The sequence below is a fragment of the Microtus ochrogaster genome, linkage group LG2, assembly GCF_000317375.1.
Source record: "Microtus ochrogaster isolate Prairie Vole_2 linkage group LG2, MicOch1.0, whole genome shotgun sequence".
In the NCBI taxonomy this organism is placed as follows: domain Eukaryota; kingdom Metazoa; phylum Chordata; class Mammalia; order Rodentia; family Cricetidae; genus Microtus; species Microtus ochrogaster.
In genome coordinates, this window is record NC_022028.1 from 5,692,098 (window position 1) to 5,706,076 (window position 13,979).

General features: G+C 38.5%; 1 protein-coding gene across 4 annotated transcripts in view; it reads left to right on the plus strand.

The window, feature by feature from the left end:
* The window catches only part of Ptchd4 (patched domain containing 4), a 194,430-nt gene that overhangs the window by 119,955 nt on the left and 60,496 nt on the right, over nt 1-13,979 (plus strand). The window lies entirely within an intron of this gene.

Below are 13,979 nucleotides of genomic sequence, written 5' to 3' on the forward strand. Positions count from 1 at the left end.
ATGCAGCATCTAGTCATTTATTTATGTTCCATTCATATTTTGGAATCTTCCACATTTAGAACTGACTTTCTTACTTCCATTACCTAGACATATGTAGACATCCTGTCTACCCATCATCTATCTAACAAAATATGTTTTTATCCTCTTCTCATCTACTTGCTCCACACTTGTGATATTTCTGTCACTGGTCACCAGAAAGCTTAGATCCCTGAGATCCAATGGCCTGATTCCTGCTCCCACCCAGCTTCTGTTCTTCACACGGAGCCAGTGATTTTAGAGCTGAGGTTGACACCATGCAATGTACCACCTTCAAAGCCTTGAGAGGCTTGTCAAAAATTATTATCACCACAGCAACTTATTTACAGCATTGCTTAGGACCTCCCAGGAAAAGACTTTTCAGACTGGGCTTTGGGGTAGATTTCGGTGAAGAAGCATTAGCAGAATGTGGGACCTCACAACTGATTGACAACCATAGTCACTAGGTAGGGAAGACTGTGGTGCTGCTGGTTTTGTGGGGGTCAAAGAAGGATCTGTCAAGTGTTAATCAAATCCTAAAGCTAACTCTTAAGTCTTTACACCCTATTCACTTCCCTCTACTGGCAACCTGAATCATCCTCCCCACCATTCCAATCTCCTCTTCACTCTGTCTTCTGCATAGGCCAGTCCTGACAACTTATCTAAAAGAGTCAGAGGTCAACCCATCCACAGTCACTCTACTCTCCTCATGCCCCTTTCATAACCTCAGAAACATGAAGTGATTGATCAATTCACTTGTAGTGCTTTGATAACTCACTAGTCTTCCATTTTCTTAAATATGAATTGAATGCCCAGGAATATAGGGACACTTTTAACTTTCATTGAAAGGGGGCAAGCTCAGCCACCTCATATGTGAGCATACTATTTTTGGAGATGGCTGGGGCTGTAGTGTGGAAGAACCCATAACCAGAGAGAAACTAGATTCAAAATATGAGACCAGTCAGGCACATGCAGAAGCCTAAGAGAAGACACAACCAGTGAGAGAATGAGGAACTCCAAAAGCTCTTGAGTGGTGTAAATAAAAAGGTATTTATATCCCATTACTGAAATTACGAAGCACAGAAGACAGAAAGAACATTTTGAAATCAAATAGACATAAAGAAGACATAAAGTGGACCAAGATTTAAGTTGATATTTGTACAACAGACAGTAGAATTATCTTTAGTACACAGAGAAAAGCACTGCCAACATGGAACTAAATAGCCAACAACAAGAGTCTCTCATAGATGGTTAAAATAATGGCATTTTCAGACTAAATAAGATTAACAAAAATAAATTAATACTAAAACAGAGCCGATGAGTAATAGTTTGAAAAAAGAAGAATCTCAAATAAATTATATTAACTAATTGAGATTAATATGGGTGTGAAAACTGCATGAACTTATGGATAAATAGCAAACATTGAATATATAAAACAATAACAAAATTTATTTTAGAGTACAAATTATCAAGATTGAACTAAAAGTCTAGGAAGTTTTGGCATATAAGTGGGAAATATCATCAATATAAAATATTCTTTAACTGAGAGGAAAGTAAGTTATTGATAAGTTTTAGACACTTTTGAATGAAACATGCAAATTAACATTTTTCAAATAGTCCTTAGTAGATGTTTGTGTATAATTTTAGCTACTGGAAATTATTTGAAGAAAACAATAAAAATAAGGCCAAATATAATTAAAATAAAAAACAAGATAAATTAGATGTACCAAGTAAGAGAATAAAATAATTAAAATATTTAAGTAATCATAACACTAATTATCTGAACCATCCATGTAAAACTGTCTGATTATATCATTTTAAGATGTAATTACAGGATCAGAAGATATGGCTCAGTAGTTAAGAACACTTGCTGTTCTTTCAAAAGACCCACGTCTAGTTCCTAGCATCCACAAGAGAGTTTACATCCATTTGTGACTCCAGTTCCTGGGAACTGAAATCTGGTGCCCTCTTTTGGCCTCTGAGGTCACCTGCATACACAAGGTCTATGTACTCGTGCTGAGGGTGCACATGTAGGTAATACGATACTGATGCGCAGTAGAGCAAAAGACATCCAGTTAAAAAGCTTTCTTAGTGCAGAAGGGGAAGTACTGGAAGGAATGGGGACAAACTGAACGGCATAGAACAAGTGATTGGTTTAAATAAAACACATTATACACATGTATGGAATTCTTAAACAGTATTTTTTTACCCTTCTAAGGGCATCAACCTAACAATCCTGTTCAAGGTAGCTATTCTGAGGCCACCAGTGTGTACTGGGGATGGTGCCCTTGTCTGGGATGTGCTGGCAGCTCCTCAGTTGGAATCCCTTTGCATTCTCAACTATGCTATTTTGAACCTCTTTGAGGGTAGAAATGCTTCATCCTTTGAGAGTGTACCTGGTTCTGTATGAGCAGCACTGAGTCACTCAGAGCCAACGCCCATGAACTAGGAGAACGAAGTGACAGAAGAGTATGTCACCCTCAGCTGAGGAGGACTGCTAGACAGAACCTGAAGTCGGGAGCTGCCTGGCCTGAAAAAGAAACTCAAGGCCCGCAGTTGTTGCTTTCCTGATATGATTGTCATGTGGGTCGCCAACACAGTTTCAAAATGTCCTAAATTCCTGAATGTAAAGCAGAACAGCCAGAGTCTAGCCGTCCAAGGACACCAGTGGAATTATCAATGTATACATGTTAGCCTATGTTTTATTTTTATTTATTTTTCTAAATTTATATCGACTGACAAAATATTTAACATACATATTTACTGTGTGCCCTGTAATTTTTAATGCATGTAATCATTATCTAATATTTAAGCCATGGTCTACACATCCATCTCCTCAAACATTTATCATTCCTCTATGGTACAAAGCATTCAGAACTCTTTTTCTGGTTTCCTAAATACACAATAAATTATCATCCCTGAATATTCTAGAGTACCAGAAGTTATTATTTAAATCCAACCATGAATTAGTGCATTGACTAATTCCCCTGGTCTTACCTTTGTCCTCCTATTCTTCCCAGTCCTTAGGAACAATTATTCTATTCTCAATGCCTATGCGATCAGTTTTGCAGAGTTGACATATGGATGAAAGCCTGCAGTACTTGTCTTTCTGTGCCCTGCTTATTTCACTTAATACCATAATCTCCAGCCTCATGTTACTGTGAGGGATAGGATTTCCATCTTTTCAAATGGAAGAACAGTATTCTATTATTTTGGTGTACTACATTTTCTTTATTCATTCTTTAGTTAATGGACATCTGTGGCATTTTCACCTCTTGTACCAAACATATAAATATATGTGTATATTAACCAACACTTAAAGAAAATCATATAGTACTACCCTATATACTGATATACTGTATCAGTCCTTTCACTATATACTTTATAAATATTAGTTCCTTAAATCACATACTGTCACTATGAGGTAGGTTTCTACTTCTGTTTCTAACTTCCCTTTACAGATGATCAGAAAGAACTCATATAACTTCTCCAAGGTCAAACAGTTTCCAAAACAAAACATCCTACTAGGCTAAATTGAATTTTCTCCTGCTCAGTTCAAATTCCCAAGCCCTTAGTATCTTTAGGCATGAGTTTTTGCCACTGTATGACTTTGCCTCTTAAAGGCCAGTCTATTACATGATGGGTCCTGATAGTCCCTTTTATCCCAGGTCATTTCTTTCTACCCAATCTGGGTGTGCCCATTTTCTCTCATTTAGAATGGGTACATTAAGAAAAAATGAATTTAATTCTCTAGTAGGGAATTGGGAACTTGGAACCATTATGAAAGCAAGAAGAATGCTCTCCGTAGGCTTCAATAAGTAAGGAGATATTCCAACTTCACCCAGTCACCCCACTCCAAACAGCTCACCTGCCATAATGCATCAAATATCTCTTCTGTAGAGGTGCATATCCAGGCATCTCTTTCTAGAAGAGCACAAATAGTTTTTTCTCTCTTTTTTCTTCCTCCCCAAATCTCAAAAGTGGCTATCATTGGAAGTGCAAATCATCAAACCTGCTAGCAAGGCCTCTGGGAAATATGGTTCCTGTGTATAGACACTGCCCTGCAGGAGGGAGCACATAAAAATGATAGTGATGCTAAATGTCTGACAGTGGGGAACACCAAGAAGTCAGGGAGGCTTTGCGCCAATAAAATCTACTGTGTCAGCACACAGGCCAAGGGGCCATGGATGTTAGACTCAGTGTCAGAGAGCCAATATCTATTAATGATCTTCTGTGGAGAAGTCCTGGAAAAGATGTTCTAAGAGATTCAGCTTTGCAACCTCTCCCATTCCGCAGTATTGATTTGTCTGTTAGTGTGGGTGACCAATTCCTTCCCCCTTAGAATAGACACAGGATCCTGCAAGTCCCGAAACTAAACAGGAGTTAGTGGGTAAGGAAAACAGTAGCATGCACATTGTTTCTTTGTGTGACTTATCCTCCTAGTGTCTCTGCTTCCAAGAAGTATTTTTCAAAATGCTGTTTCTCAAACAAATGAGCACAATAAAGTAGCCGAGGAAGCCGTCGATTTAGCTTGCTTTGAAAGGCTGTAGAAGTAAAGGCTTTAAGTATTTATGGTTTTAATTTTAGGCTGAGTTGCAGTGCAGTGACCTAGAAAGGCTAATGCTTTGTGATATAAAGCCTGAAAGATAGCCAGCAGAATAACTCTGGGGAACACCCTTTGGAAATTAAAGGAGAATCATTTGTTAAATTGCTTCTCTCTTTCTTTATGAATTTTTTTTTTAGAAAGTCATCCAGTAGAGGGAAATACGTGAGTAATGTACAGCCCACGCTGACTGGAGCTAATGCTTCTTCCTAAATTATAAAACAAAGTACTGGGAATATCTGGATACTTTAAACACAATATTCAGGTCAGTTGGTATCACTACATGGTCAGTGAAACTGCAAAGACATTCAAGAGGCAGTAGAAATGGCTCTAAATATTCCTCCTGCTGGACTATTTAGTATTTACTCCATGGTCATAAATGAATCTAAGATAAAAGGGCAACAGAAAAATCTATGGTCCAATCAATTTCCACCAGGTAATAAGAGCCTTTCACAGAAAACGTTTATGAGCACAGTTTCCAGTTCCTGCGCATATGATGTTACAGGCAGTTGTGAGCCGCCTGACAAAGGTGCTGGGAATCCAACTTGGCAAGACCACTGTGCACTTTTAACCACTAAGCCATGGAATTGCTTAATTGTTTTTGAATACACCAAACTTAGAAACTTTCACACCACATATTCCCTCTACCTAAGTTACTCTCCTGTTTGATTCAGTCACTTCCATAAACCTGTTTGGACCATCTCTGCGTTAAAACTAGAGGTTGACACCTTAAATGTCAGAGGCTATGGAAATATACAGCATAGGGCAATTGATAATTCAGGTGTTGACCCACCAGACCCTGCTGGAGCTGATCCTGTCCATGAAGGCTTATAGGATCACTGACTCTGTATCTCTAATTTCTCTCATATGCCACTTGACTTCTTCCCTAAGAACAGCTTTGGGTATTTTCCCACTGCTTCCGTGTTTATCTCAAGAAAATATTCGATCTACTAGGTACATATCTATCTGTGGATGGTCAGGAAGATGACTTTTCATCTATCTGTATAATTTTGATATACAGAAAACATACTAGGACACGCTTCATAACTAGATTTATTATCCAATGAGGACTGTAGACATTTAAAAGCCTCTTTCTTCCTTTTGCTCAGACTAACTGCACAAAATTAGTTCACTTTTACCTCAGAAAAAGTTCAAACTAGACTAAAACTTTTTGTAAATAAATCATAAGTTTAAAACTCTACACCTATGCAAAAGGTCAAAGTCACAGATGTCCAACCAAGGCGCTACACTAAGCACCCCAAGAAAAGAATGCCAATTCTTAGCTTTCTAAGTCTGCTGACAATAGATTTATGTCTCAAAGTTTGTCACTTGGCATTGTGTCCACCCCCTCTGCTCACAGTTTTCTCCTGAAACAGTGAAACCCTTCTTTTGCTACGGTAATGTGCTTTTGACCAATGAGAAGAATTGCAATTCTTGTAATTTTTTATCAGTTCAAGTCTCCTGTAAGAGAGATAGTTTTTTAGGCTAGAGGAGAAGCAGGGATAAGTTAGAAGTAGGACAGGAGAATTAGAATAGAGGCAGAAGAATAAAGAGACTTGTTCAGAAAAGTACAGTGTGAGAGAATTCATTTGCTCTTAGATACTGTAAGTTCCTATTGCTTCCTGCACCCTCAAGAGAACCTTGTGGCTGGACCCCAAAGGCCATTGATATTTAATAGTAAGCAAAGGTGATCTCAGCTAGGCATGGTAGACCATATGTAATACCAGCACTTAAGATGTTGAGGTGAGAGGCCCACCTGAGTTCTAGGCCATCCTAGGCTTACATGGTGAGATCTTGTCTAAAAAATAAATGGTAGGTAGGTAGATAGATAGGTAGGCAGATAAATAGATGATAGATAGATAGATGATAGATAGATAGATAGATAGATAGATAGATAGATAGATAGATAGATAGATAGATAGATAGATAGATAGATAGATAGATGGTGGTCTTTCTATATGTACTAAGTATTATCAAATATACCTTCAAAATCTACCTCAGATTCTTCTAATTCTCTCCATTTCTGACACCAGTACTATCTTTCAAGTCATTTTCTTTTTTAATTTAGGCATACACCAGCTCCTATCTTTCTTCTATTGTTCCTTACACGCTGTTCTCTCTAGCCCACCTCTAATTACCTTCTCAAATAAATCCAATCAGGTCAGTGCCATACTTCAAATTCCTTAGGGACTTTTCTCCCGTTCAAGGCAAGATCTTAGCTTTGTAGTGTACCAGATAGGTACCAAGATCACCTTCTCTCCTTTGACAACCCAGTGGCTGCTGTGCCAACATTTCCAGCTGTTTCTGTGTATCCCTAAAATATTTCTTAACTTGGGCTTCTTACTTTCTGTTTCTTTTAGTAAGACTCTCCCCTTTCATATTGGCATGTCTCAATGTCCTGAGCCTCCCAGTTTCTTCTTCCCACACCGCTTGCCTACTCTACCATCTTCATCTGCTCCACTGGTTTTCTTTCTTTCTATCCACTTATCACACCTACCACTCTACTCTGTCTGCATCCAACAATTATCTGCCTCATACCTCAGCCGTAAACAATGTCACTTAGAACAATAATGCTTCCTTCCCCGCTGCTGTGTGATGACCATCTAAAACCATGCCTGGCACTTAATTAGCAATCAAAGCATTTATTGCAAACATGAATGGACTAGGAGAGCTGAAGATCCAATACAAATGAACTTGTTTAAAGCAGTGGCCATTGAACTAGATTTTTCAAGCATGAAGATTCTGATTAATTCCTAGCACTGTTGTTCTAGTATTTGAGCTTTCCCATAATGCAGTTAAGTATTACTGAAGAGACTGTGCAGCTTAGCCATAGTGTGATCTAACCAGAGCTGACAGAAAGCATAGTGTGAGCCAAGACATGATACTCCTCTAGAGTCCATGCAGGCATTTGAACAATGAAGTGCCCCATGACATAATTCTCATTTTAAAAGACTCATCATATTCATCATATTAATTCCTTCCTGAGTTATGCTCACCATGAAAGCTTTCTATATACAACCTAAAGCTACAGTAAAGAGTACAGAGACAGCATAGATCTCAACTGATGTAATAGTTTCACTTCTTTAACCTAAGCCTGGAATTACTTACATTTTTGTACGTGGAAATTCATAAAGGAATATAAGCTTATTTTTCTGATGAAATTCTTTTTAAGAATATTATTTCTTGATCTGTGACTAAACAACTTACAGGAAATGAAATACTCAATCAAAGAGATCAGGTAAACAAGTGACATAGTTTCAATTGAATTTACTTGGCTATTGGTAAAGACAATTTTATTTAATTTTATACATCAGTGGAATGAAACATTCAAAAAATTTAATTATGTAATACATATCCAATAACTTTAGGGGCTTTACAAACTCTTATAAGTTTGAAATTTTATTTAAACTCTCTCTCTTCAAAATTGACATAGGCTTTACAGTCAAATATGAATAATATCCCTCACCAGGGGCTGAAGCTAACAGAATCAGAGTGGGCGAGGAAGTGAATGAAGGTATAAATTTAGAATTCTGCAGGGAGAGACTTTCTGAAGCTCTGCCACGGCACTTCAGTTCAAACCCAAACACTTTATGAAGAGAGTTTATGAAGGACATTTAAGAAGAATTTTGAAAAGAGGACCAAAGACGTAGCCAGTCAAGCTAAACTCCTCATGTGCTAACTAAATCATGTCTAAATGTGCTTGTGTGATTTTGTGTGTGTGTGTGTGTGTGTGTGTGTGTGTGTGTGTGTGTGTGTACATACATACAGTCACTAGATCAGTATTGTATTGTATTGCTGGTCAAATAGAACATTCTTGGCTTAATATTGAGAAAGTTTACACCAATAGAATGAAGTGCTTTTAGGGGGAACTTGATAACGTGGGTATGCATGCTCCTAATATATACACTAATGTTTTAAATAAGCAGATAACCTTACAGCTCTACAAAGAATATATACAGATAGCATTCTATATGTTTGCAGGCAACAATCAGTTGAATCATGACTAGTTAACCAGTTGGCACATTTTACAAATAATCCATTTGTTTTGTTGTGCCTGGTAACCAAAATAAATGGCTAGCAGTTTAGAAAAAAATGATGTAATAGTTTGTGTTTTAAAATCAATAGAAGGAAGGTGATATTATATTTGTCATTTTGGATAATGTATTTTTTGCATCATCAATGATGTTTGGCCTCAACCAGTTTTTCAGAGAATAGATATATGTCAACTATGCTGGCAATAAACAATGATTTCTCAGGATAGTACTTGTCAACTCATGCCTTTCCTGACTGTCTACCAGGACAAATTCAGCTACATAAAGGTTTAATTGAATTTAATCTGAATTAAGGATCTATTAGCCATTTGTTTCACATCACATTTGTCTGGTTGAGATTCAAGATCAGGGTGGGGTATGCTCAGCACACATAACTCACTTTGAAAAACCCAGGTTAAAATTATCTAAGCCCACCTTTCTGTTGCATAGAATTCCAGTCCTTAAAAGTCTTAGTGAATCCCAGAACTCTCTTGTGGAAATATTTAATTACACACCAGATGGCTATAAAGACCTAAGAATACGTATAATGTGTTATGTATATCTATACTTTTTCTTACAAGTGCATTTGAACAGATTCTGGAGACTATCTAGCCAAATCAGTGAACTTAGGTTGAGTAGGAGTCCCTGTCTCAAAATAAAGTAGAGCAAGAAAGGAAGACATAGACCTCTGCAGAGCCTCCACATGCTCACAGACGCAACTGTAGCACTCTTCCAAATATGGACGAACTCAAAAACTTTAAGTGTTACACACAACATAACACACACAACACACACACACACATTGCTAGCATGGAGTGAAAGAAAGTATCTGAAAGTTAGAGAACATTTACTAAAAAGAAAAAAAGGAAACTAAAACAAAGTCCCAGAATAAGAAATAGAGAAAGGACATTGGAAACATCAACTAAGATTAATTAAGAGAGAGAAAACTGGGAGAGAAGAGTAATTGAAGTCTATGATACATGTGTTAGGAGCAATCTGGCTTCATTCCAGCTGGAATTGTGTTACAGTAAAACTAAGGGGATGTGTGTGTGATGTCACTTTAATTTTACTGTAACACAATATATATTTATGAGATATATACATGTATACATACATAAAATTGTTTTGTTACAAGTATTACATTATTATATGCTAACAAGGAGTAGTTTCTATGCTATGTGATAATGGAAGCCTACATTTCCTTCTATGGAGCTCTGGACTGTCAAATATGTACATGAGAATTGTTTTAGTAGATGGCTCCCTGTGCCTTTAGACCTCAATTTCCCCAAATTGCGATATTGTCTGTTTTTTTTTTCAAAAAATTCAAGTATTTGCTTTAATGTATGAAAACCACAGGGATATATGCCAAGGATGCCCAGAAATGTGACAGCCTTATACACACAGTTGCCTAAGATTTGCTGTGAGTTTCCGTGCTGCAGAGAGACATATTTTGATCATCTGCTCTCTTTCACCTTTTCAAAAGCCTCCGTGCTTACCCTGATGTGTTGCTTCTCCTCCCACCCACGTCTTCTCCTTCTTTTCTTCCCGCAGAAAAATCTTATTATTTTCTGACAGCTGATTTAAGGCCATTGACCGAGTTTCAAACACAGGTCACGGCAATCAATGGATTAGTCAAAAGAGGTTTAGTATGAGGAAGACCTCATACCATGTTTCTTATTCACTGCGTGTGTTCTGCTTCACATAAACGAGGGCCAGAGTTGTAGGTGAACTGAGAATCTAGCCTCAGGGTCACTGCTTCTGCCAACCCAACCTCAGCTGCGTGGGCAGTGAGGAGAGCACCCCATGTTGAAATGAAGAACAAACAGAAACTGGGGGTGTGCAACCTACAGCCACAAACACATACCCGGCAGAGAGCAGAATCGGCACCGTGGCTTACACGGCCATACAGTCAGTACAAACAGTGCGCGTGACACAGGTCATCCATGCAATAGCATCAGGATATGGCAGACTCCATTTCTAGGCAACGATTCAAAGCGCTCGTGAAAGCCTGGAGTTCCTTCCTGGAGAGTCACAATTTCACAATCATGGAATATATGACACCACAGTGCCAGGAAGTAAAATGCTGAGGTGGCTTTTGTCTTTCAGTTTGTGTTTTTATCTACAGAAAGATGAAAAGGCTTGAATCATTTTCTCTTAAAAATATGAGAGGACTCAACATGCTTGCAAGGCTCATGCAGAAGAATGATCCCAAACTGCAGCAGAAGCATCCTTTTGGGTCTGTCTGATATACTTCCCTCTTATAGTTTTATTAACAAAGACTGTGTAAAATTAAAAATAATAACTTTCCACCTGAGTGTAGGAAGACTTTTGACATTCAGTAATCCATTTAAATTTTTATAAGTAGATCTTTTCTGCTAAATATTCTTCCAGAATTAAAATCCTACATTCGAAAAAAAAATCTACATTGTGGAATGTGACTTGCCATTTCTGTGTGGATTTACTTTACTTACCAAGTTTTTTTTAAAAAAAAATTTCATAATTGAGTACTTACATAAAGCAACTCAATTAAATTTTAAATTTAATTGTTAAAATTAAGTATGAGGTACCAATTCATGACTTTAATAATAATACTTCATTCTAAATACTGTCCCTCTTAAAGCTCTGCTATTTTAAAGTATTTCTCACACTGGAAGCATAACTAGCTTTAGCTCAAATTGTGTTTTAATTTAGAAATTCTCACCACCATGTGATGAACCCAAGATGACCTACAATACCTTACAACTGTAATAGCTTGCTTCTATCAAATTGCTAATCAATTCTCTCATTCAGCATCAGCAACATATTCATTGATTATACCTGCACCAGGTCCTATGTTAGTCATGTGACAGGACAAAGATGATTACTGGAACTTACAGCCAAGAAGGGAAGCAAGGAAGACTACAAATCAGAATTGTAGTATATTGGGCTACTTGCAGTAATATGCTATACAATTATATATAATTCAATAGTATGCAGCTATGCACAGAGCTAAAACAAAGATGAAAATATACATCATCAAAATAGAAATAAATGGGAAAATGATGTAGGAAGAAAGTTTTCATTTTTCACAAAATGTCTTAAGTGCCCCAACCCAGGCTGTCCTTGAGTTCATTGCACAACCCAGGAGGGCCTGGAACCCATGGTCCTCCCAGTTTTGGAATGATAGACTTGTCCCACCATACTGAGCTCCCATTGATATGATTTAATTTAAATATCAAAGACTAAAGAAAATGCTAAACCAGCTCCAAGCATTTTTGTTCCTAGGCGTTTAGAGAAAACTTTTTTTTTCATTTCTCTAACTAACACTCCTATTTAGAGAAATAGCTGTGAGTGCCAACCACACAACCTATTCCTTCCTGGAGTTGGTGAGAATGTCTTCATTCATCTCTGACACAGAATACTCTTTTCATAGTTACTAAGAGAAGCTTCCTTTATTGGTACGGGATCCTTTCTTTAAAACTTAACCACTGGAAATCTTTAAGAATGTGGGTGCTCAGAGAATTTGATATGAGTATGAGAATATATGTGAATGTATATATGTGTGTATGCATGCATGTATGTAAGTATGCATGTATGCATGCTATAACACTTTATGGAAGATTTTTCACAGTTGCATATGCAAAATTGAGGTCAGAATGTCTTTGAAACGCCCTTTGCAAACAAGGGTGAGTTGAGCTGCAGCACCTTGAAAGACAGTGGTATTTTGTGTTCCTTAGGCCTGGCAGGTGAGGAAAATGAATGGGTGCTTCCAATGCATGATTCCTGGCAGCCTTTCCCACCAGCCCCCAGGGAGAGCTGCACTTGCTGCACAGCAGAGTGCTCGTTAGTGTGGGAAGCACCCACAGTCAATCCCCAGGAACTGTTCTTGCGGCTGAAGAATGATGAGATCAAAAAGAAGAAGAAAGAAGGCATGTGCAGCTGGGGGCAAATCTGGAAATGAGCCCTAATAAATTTCCTCAGGGAGAAAATGAGGAAATGAGCAGCACGTGCAAGGGCATTGGGCAAGGGAGAATGACGAAAAGCAAGCCAGCGCACACAGCCACGGGTCTGTGAAATCACACCCGCTTTCTGGTTGTCACCACAGGCCATGTGCTCTGAGAAGTGAGACAGTGAAAATGAAACTGTGATGTTTCTGGCCTTCTTTACGGAGGCTGCAAGCAGCAAAGACCTGCAAGTCTATTGGAGCAGAGGCGTCACTTTGACAGCATGGGTGCTGACCAAATATTAAGGAATTTTCATGCCTTCTTTTTTCCTGACATTTTCCTGAGAACTACAATATAGCAGAGAAGCCCATAAAGCCTTGTTTCCTCTCAGCTTTAACAGTAGGGAGGAGACCAGTCCATACTAGTAGAAAAGAGACAGATATGACAGAGAGACAGAAAGGGGGAGAGAGAGACATATAGCAACAGAGACACACAAAGGCAGAGAGTATGGGCGGATGGATTGATGAACAGGGAAATATTCTTTTTAAATATAACAGGGAAAGCAGACTCAAACAAACAAAGAAGAAAAAGAAGCAGATCCTACGTGCTATTTCATATGAGGTGGTCTGGGGAGTTTCTCTGAGGAGACAACATTTGAACAGATATTTGAATGGATTGTGTAAAAGGAAAAGGGAACAATCCCTTAGCCTCAGAGGCTTGTATGTGTGTTCTTTGCTTGAACAGGTACTACCATTTTCCTCTAGGTATGGTTTGTTCAAACGCACTGGAAATTCCTCTGGAACCTAAGAACAGAGTTCCCCTGAGCTTTTGGCTATGAGATGTATGTTAGGGGCCATGCACTGTGCCACATATGACATCTGACTTATCTGCACATGTTTGTATGGGAAACAACATGGTGTCTGTTCTACACACACGGTGCACAGGTAAAGGACTAGCCTGCTGAAAAGATATGCATAGGGTTTATTGTACAGGGCACACAGCCAAGGGGATGAATGGGAACTAAAACTCAGCCCAGGTTCTGCCGGCCAAACCATATGTTCTGTGAGGGGCTGGACCCACCTGAAAAAGTGTACCTTTTGCTGAGTCTATCAAAGCCTCATGAACCAATGCAGCTGCAGGCACCTTGAGGGTGTTCTCATTCTGACCCCTCCAAAGGAGCCGATTGTGCTGGCGGCAATCTGAGGAAGGAAAGCAAAGACTGATGTTTAGAATGGAAGGAAGTGAAGAGACAAACCGGATGGGATGAAAAAGAAATGGAAAGGAAGGGTCAGAGAATCAAGCTAGCTCAAGAGATATTTAAGGAATGTCGGGTCCAGGCATTGCACAATGATGGGGGACAGACCACCAAAGTTTATTAAATCAGAAGTAGACTGTATTCCAGAGAAA